Consider the following 8,494-nt stretch of genomic DNA (forward strand, 5'->3'; position numbering starts at 1 on the left):
GGTCTTACGTTGAGGGAGAGGTTGTTGTTCTGGCACCACACTGCCAGGTCACTGACCTTCTCCCTGTAAGCTGAGTCATTGTCGTGTCATCAGCAAACTTGATGGTGTTGGAGTCGTGCGTGGCCATTCAGTCGTGTGGGAACAGGAAGTACAGGAGGGGACGAAGCACACACCCCTGTGTTGAGGGTCAGTGTGGCGGAGGTGATGTTGCCTAAACACATAGATGCAAGACAGCCTGGGTGGGTCCTAGCTAGTTTGTTTTTTTGACTAGTAAAAGACACTGAATAGGTAGATAATTGCAGTGTTCATTAAGATATCTGACATACAGAGCACACCTCTTAAATATAATTGTATCACAAGAACAAACTTACATATGTCACAGCAAAGAAAGAGCGAGGGAGAGAGAGATTGGAGGGACACAGATAGGCATAGGTAGGCCACCAGGCAGACAGAAACGTGCATCGGGAATGTCAAGAGGTAGGCTATAGCTATCACAATGCTGTATTTCACAATTTATTGGAGTGCAATGTCTCATGCAATTTCACTAAAATAGGGGCAATCAATGAGTAGGCTGAGCTATTCTACACTCAACAGACTGAAGACCAAACACACTAGCGTGTTTCATAGCAAAGAAAAAGAGGAGCAGGTGAGGGAGAGAGGATCTGGGCAGGTAGAGAGACAGTCAGTACCATGTGCATAGGCTACAGTGCAGTCGGAAAGTATTCAGACCCCTTGACTTTTACATAACCTGAAATTTGACATTTACATAAGTATTCAGACCTTTTACTCAGTACTTTGTTGAAGCACATTTGGCACTGATTACAGCCTCAAGTCTTCTTGGGTATGACGCTACAAGCTTGGCACCTATTTGGGGAGTTTCTCCCATTCTTCTCTGCAGATCCTCTCAAGCTCTGTCAGGTTGGATGGGGAGCTTTGCTGCACAACTATTTCCAGGTCTCTAGAGATGTTTGAGTGGGTTCAAGTCCGGGCTCTGGCTGGGTCACTCAAGAACATTGAGACTTGTCCCGAAGCCACTCCTGCGTTGTCTTGGCTCTATGCTTAGGGTCGTTGTCCTGTTGGAAGGTGACCCTTTGCCCCCAGTCTGAGGTCCTCAGCGCTCTGGAGCAGGTTTTCATCAAGGATCTCTCTGTACTTTGCTCCGTTCATCTGACTAGTGTCCCATTCTCTGCCGCTGAAAAACATCCCCACAGCATGATGCTGCCACCACCATGCTTTAACGTAGGGATGGTGCCAGGTTTCTTCTAGACGTGACACTTGTCATTCAGGCCAAATAGTTCAATCTTGGTTTCATCAGACCAGAGAATCTTGTTTCTCATGGTCTGAGAGTCTTTAGGTGCCTTTTGGCAAACTCCAAGCGGGCTGTCATGTGCCTTTTACTGAGAAGTGGTTTCCATCTGGCCACTCTACCATAAAGGCCTGATTGGTGGAGTGCTGCAGAGATGGTTATCTTTCTGGAAGGTTCTCCCATCACAGAGGAACTGTAGAGCTCTGTCAAAGTGACCATTGGGTTCTTGGTCACCTCCCTGACCAAGGCCCTTCTCCCCCGATTGCTCAGTTTGGCCGTGCGGCCAGCTCTAGGAAGAGTCTTGGTGGTTCCAAACTTCTTCCATTTTTAAGAATGACGGAGGCCATTGTGTTCTTGGGGACCTTCAATGCTGCTGAAATGTTTTGGTACCCTTCCCCAGATCTGTGCCTTGACACAATCCTTTCTCTGGGCTCTACTGACAATCCCTTCCACCTCATGGCTTGGTTTATGCTCTGACATGCGCTGTCAGCTGTCAAATCGCCAAATGCATCAGTTTAATTAGGCCTAAATGTGCAATAAAAAGTATTGCCTATAGCTTATTTAATTAAACCCTGGCTGGCTGTTGGTTTCTTAGGTCAGAGTTCTCCAAACCTGTTCCCAGAGAGCTATACATTCCTGTAGGGTTTCGCTCCAACTCCAGTTGTACCTAACTTGATTCAGTTTATCAACCAGCTAATTATTAAATCGAATGCGTTGGGTTGGAGTGAAAACCTACAGGTTGGTAGCTCTCCGCAAACAGGGTTGGAGAGTTCTGTCCTAGGCAATAGATCGCAAAGCAGCATCCCCGCTAAACTTTTTAAAAATGGCAAGTTCACTTTCTCGTCCATAAACACAGTCAAGTGCAAATATGGTTTAGCAGCTCAAATCAGGGGCATTTTTATTAGGAAGGACGTCTACCATGGATGGATCGCTACAGTAATGATTATGATCACACTCCATCAACTTAAATATTATTTTGAAGGGAGACCTATACATTTGGCAGTCAAACACGAGTTATTAGTGTAGCCTAAAATCGCCTACACATGACGTTGAAATATCTTCACGCCTTCAATAAAAACCTCCAGGCTTCCGTCGTAACAGTCAATTCAATTGGAAAAAAATAAATAATTACAGGTGGCAGTTTGTAACAACGAATCCTTTGTGAATCGTCCTCTGGAATAACGCACATGCTTGGATAATAATTACAAAACCAACGTCTCTAGTTATACCCGTACGAATAGGGATATAACGTGTCAAATAATAGGCTTGTCTGCATAGAGTGCGCCGCATCATCCCATGGGATCTGTCAAACCTGCACAGGGCAGAAATATCACTGAAATATTCTAGTTCCTACACATCATCTTCTATATTCAAACAAAATATATATTTTTATAGGCAAATAGCCAGCATCATGCTCATGTCAGTCCTCTAGAACGCAAATGTAGTCTTCCTAGTACGACTCAGCAATAATGAGGTGGTGTGTATGTGTGTGCACATCCGTTTCAGCGTATTTTGGGAGTTGAGCAAGAGTCGACTCCTTTCATTCCAATCAAAGGAGTGGGAGTCGACTCCAAAATTCCTAGAGTCGTGCACCACTAGCTTTTATAGGCATGAGTCCATAAATGTTTCAAATTGACTGCCAATATGCCAACATTCCATTCAAACACTTCAGTCTATCTAGACAAGTTGTAAATGCAACAACTGATATTGTATCATATAATAGCACTCACAGCTTTCCAATAAATCGGATACATTTGTATAAAACCTGTATAAACTGTATTTATAATCATATGACAATTTTAGGTCGACTATAATTCCATTCTCCAATTTCTGATACATCACATGCCTTACTTTTATTTTACTGCATAGAGTTCATATAAGGATGAATGATGAATGTTACAGTTGAATGGCGTTCCCATAACATTTTTACATGTTACACATAACGTTATCATGCGTTTGATTATAAAGTTGCTCTTTTGGACAAATCCAACATATTATGGTCCTTGAAATGAAATAATTCACAGCACTGTAAATTTCAGTACGACCGAGATCACCGATCATACTGTAACGACCCTGGGTTTAAAAGCGCGGAAATCGACTCTGCCGCACCAGCATGCTTTTGCGGCACAGTCGATTTTTACTTCTGCTGCCTATGGTTTTCCAAATCAACTATTTTTGAAGAATTTGATCTGTTTCCTTTAATTTATTTTTAGTTGACTATGCCAGCTCTATTGATATTTGAGTGTGTGTTGCCTCGGAAGTCAGGCTTCTCACACTCTTCAACGAGACGACATTTGGAAGGATGAACACGCGAGGCTAGAGTGAGTGTGACAGGCTGCTTCCCTTTTGAATTGTGTAAAGCGCTGTTCGACTGTATGGAAGTATGCAAGTGCTCATTCAGGGGAGATGAGTGTACCGATTTCTATTACAGTTGTCAGTGCTGACAATTTGCCACTTGAGGGGGCCAAAGGTTTATCTGAGCAGTGTGAGCACTCCACAAGCATTGAAACCCAGATTATTAATTTGACAGGTTAATTTGAAAGAACCTGCTATTTCTTCTAACACTATTCCTTATTACACATCCCCAGGTTAGGAGGTTTTTCATGCAATATTGCATGCAAACAACGTTAAATCAAATTTATAGTTGGCTCTATTGTTATTTCAGATGAATCAAAGATCATGCCTGGGTTAATTAGGCTACTAAGTAAATTGAACACTGATTCGTACAAAATGTAATGCCAACTGCCAGGAGATCTTACTCTTGACTAGACATTCACCTGGTGGAAAGGAGTTTAGTTGTACTTTATTCGCGTTAAGGCCACCGAGGCCAGGGCTATGAGTGACTTGTCTGAACTGTTGAGTCTGCATGAACTAGGCTACTAGGAGCTGTTCTGACTCGCACCAGCAGGAACAAAAGCTTTGAAAAGCAGGAACAAAAGCTTTGGAACTTCAAAGAGGCGAGGAGGCACAGTTGGAGACGAGAAGGAAAGCAGGCCAACAAATTGATAAACATGATCTAACATCTCTTTTCTATCGTGCGACATTTGAGGGGGTGGGAGAACACTAATAATCTGTAATGCTGAAATATGAGAGAACGGAGTTGAGGCGGATGAATAAAGCAAGCAAAAAGAGGACTATGTGCATTGAGGTCTGCAGAAAAAGCAGTGGTGTAAAGTACTTAAGTAAAATACTTTAAAGTATTACTTAAATCGTTTTTTGTGGTATCTGTACTTTACTATTTATATTTTTGACAACTTTTACTTCACTACATTCCTAAAGAAAATAATGCACTTTTTCCCTGACACCCAAAAGTAAAATTTTGATTGCTTAGCAGGACAGGAAAATAATGGTCTAATTCACACACTTATCAAGAGAACATCCCTGGTCATCCTTACTGCCTCTGATCTGGCGGACATGCTTCGTTTGTAAATAATGTCTGAGAGTTAGAGTGCCCCTGGCTATCCGTAAATTAAAAAAAACTAGAAAATATGTCCGTCTGCTTTGTTTATTATAAGGAATTTGAAATCATTTATCCTTGTACTTTTACTTTTGATACTTTTACTAAAGTATTATTTTACTGGGTTACTTTTACTTGAGTCGTTTTCCATTAAGGTATCTTTACTTTTACTCAAGTATGACAATTGGGTACTTTTTCCACCACTGGAAAAAAGCCAATTGCGCCGAAACGGGATTTCTAGAAGTGGGATGATAACTTGATCCTCGCTTGCCGATTCGAGGCAAAAATTGGCGCCCACACATCAGTGTTTCAATGGATAGGCTACGTAAGAATGATAGGCTGTTCGAAGCTACTGTACATTTGAAGATTTGAGAGAAAGTTAAGTCTGAACTCTTGAGAGCGATTTTATAACCCACCCCACGGGAAACTGAATGTAGGCTACTATTGAAAATGTGGAGGTCCTACTGGACAGCGTTGAGTCTGTCGTGGACATTATTCATCTGCAGAAATTATGCACAAGAAAGACAGTAAGTGGTTGACCTAATTTTATTGTAAATTAACATGTTGCCATTTTTACTGTAATAAGCAAAACCACCATGCTTCACCTCTGTTCACACCAAGTTTAATTGAACAATCACTGCCTAGTGTGTTACTTTTACAAATAGCATTGTTTTGTATTTCTATCGTTTTTGATCATTAACGAGAAGCTGCATTTTGCATTTAAGGAATGAATACTGGGTTGTTGGAATGACATGCATTTATCAAGGGTGTTTGTTCATTATGCCATGAATGTGAAACAATGTATTAAACTCACTTTACACGTTCAGAGCCCTATTTGCGGTTGGATTGATGGTGCTGTCCGCCCGTTATCACTTGGAGTTAAAAAATAAAGTCGTTTGTATATAGGTCCCTATGACTGCTCCTCTACTGCAAGAAGTGTTTTAGAGGTAATTTACAAAAAGATAGTCAGATTTGCAACTTTTCTGTTTACATTAACCTTGGATGTGTTTTCACTAGTTACCGCAGCCACAAGTCAAAATTGGCTATATCCTAAAAATGTATGAAAACAACAATTAGTTCTTTTTTAAAAAGGTTAGGTTAGACATAATGTTAGCAGTGTGTCAGTCAGTGCTAGACTTGGACTGAAATAGGTGCCGGACCGTTTATATTTAGGTGCAGGAACTCCACAATACTTTTGAGCTAATATTCTATAAGACGAAAAGTCGCTCAAGCAGTTGAACATTTGAGGTGCCGGTACTCCGCTCCAGTGAGCTCCTGCCCAAGTCGAGGACTGGAATTTAGAGTTAAGGTTAGGTTTAAAATGGGATTTTAAAAAGATAAATTGCAAAAATATGTTTAAGCATAATTATGACTTTGTGGCTATGGTAACTAGTGACGATCCTTGTATATGGTGCGGCTAAAAACTAATTCCTGCTTCATTTGAGTGCAGCTATAAGCATACCGTAAATACCATAGTATATAGACAAACAAAATAAGGATAGAAATTCTAACTATACAGGAGCTTCTCATTTTAAAATCATTTTGCACATGGTTTTGCACACTTGATTAATGCAATGATTCACAAACGTGTGGGTATTTTAAGCCTTTAACTTTCAATTACTGGTATTGAGTTAATTATCTCAGGGACATCTCTATGTATTGGCCAATGACAGGCTTTGGTCGGCCATATTGGCACTACCCAGAAAAAGCAGTCCTCCAAATCAAAGTTTATTGGTAGTGTACATAATTAAGCATTTTTCTCTGCACCCGCTATAACATCTGCTTATGTTACTAGCTCCTCACAATGCTGTATAATGTCAAACAAGTACACACATAATAAAAAATATATTTAAAAAAATCTAAGAAATAAAGAAATGTCGGAACGAGTCCAATTAACAACCCAAATAGCACTGTAACAGTAATCTAAATGTAATCTATACGTACAGTGCATTCGGAAAGTATTCAGACCCCTTTACTTTTTCCACATTTTGTTACGTTACAGCCTTATTCTAAAATTGATTAAATATTTTTTTTACTCATCAATCTACACACAATAGCCCATAATGACAAAGCGAAAACAGGTTGAGAATTTTTTGCATATTTATTACAAATAAAAAACAGAAATACCTTATTTACATATGTATTCAGACCCTTTGCTATGAGACTAGAAATTGAGCTCAGGTGCATCCTGTTTCCATTAACCATCCTTGAGATGTTTCTACAACTTGATTGGAGTCCACCTGTGGTAAATTAAATTGATTGGACATGATTTTGAAAGGCACACGCCTGTCTATATAAGGTCCCATATTTGACAGTGCATGTCATAGCAAAAACAAAGCTTTGAGGTTGAAGGAATTGTCCGTAGAGCTAAGACAGCACTGTGTCGAGGCACAGATCTGGGGAAGGGTACCAAAACATTTCAGCAGCATTGAAGGTCCCTAAGAACACAGTGGCCTCCATCATTCTTAAATGGAAGAAGTTTGGAACCACCAAGACTCTTCCTAGAGCTGGCCGTCTGGCCAAACTAAGCAATAGAGGTAGAAGGGCCTTGGTCAGGGAGGTGACCAAGCACCCGATGGTCACTCTGACAGAGCTCCAGAGATCCTCTGTGGAGATGGGAGAACCTTCCATAAGGACAACCATCTCTGCAGCAGTCCACCAATCAGGCCTTTATGGTAGAGTGTCCAGACAGAAGCCACTCCTCAGTAAAAGGCACATGACAGTCTGCTTGGAGTTTGCCAAAAGGCACCTAAAGGATTCTCAGACCATGAGAAACAATATTCTCTGGTCTGATGAAACCAAGATTGAACTCTTTGGCCTGAATGCCAAGCGTCACGTCTGGAGGAAACCTGGCACCATCCCTGAAGCATGGTGGTGGCAGCATCATGCTCTGGGCAGGAACTGGGAGATTAGTCAGGATTGAGGCAAAGACGAACGGAGCAAAGTACAGAGAGATCCTTGATGAAAACCTGTTCCAGAGCACTCAGGACTTCAGACTGGGGCGAAGGTTCACCTTCCAACAGGACAACGACCCTAAGCACAGGCTCCCCATCCAACCTGACAAAGCTTGAAAGGATCTGCAGAGAAGAATGGGAGAAACTCCCCAAATACAGGTGTGCGACGTTTGTCGCGTCATACCCCAAAAGATTCAAGGTTGTAATCGCTGCCAAAGGTGCTTGAACAAAGTACAGAGTAAAAGGTCTGAATAAATGTGATATTTCAGTTTTTTATTTTTCATAAATTTGCTAAAATGTATTAAAACCTGTTTTGGCTTCGTCGTTATGGGGTATTGTTTTTAGATTGATGAAGAATTCTTTTTTTTAAATTCATTTTACAATAAGGTGTAATGAACACAATGAGAGACAGGGAGCTGGTTTCAAGCACAGGGCGCAGCAGGTGTTTATTTGTACAGGACCACAGGAGGAGGCAGGTAGCTGGGTCCAGGGGCAGTCATACACAGGGGGTCCAAAAAGGCAACAGTACAGGCAGGGAAAAGGTTAGTAACGTCGTCCGGGAGATCAGGCAATAGGTTGATAACAGGAAATCCAATAGGCTAAGGTACAGGCAGGGAATAGGCAAAAGGCGTCGATAGTGAGGCAGGCAAAAACTCATACAAGGGAGGAGTAAATTACAGGAAAAACAGAGCCCCGAAAAGAAGTGTGTCACAAAACAAACAATACCTCACAATGATGGGGTGCAAAGAACTGAACTAAATGGTGTGTGATAATGAC

This window comes from Salvelinus namaycush, chromosome 8, assembly GCF_016432855.1.
Source record: "Salvelinus namaycush isolate Seneca chromosome 8, SaNama_1.0, whole genome shotgun sequence".
NCBI lineage: Eukaryota > Metazoa > Chordata > Actinopteri > Salmoniformes > Salmonidae > Salvelinus > Salvelinus namaycush.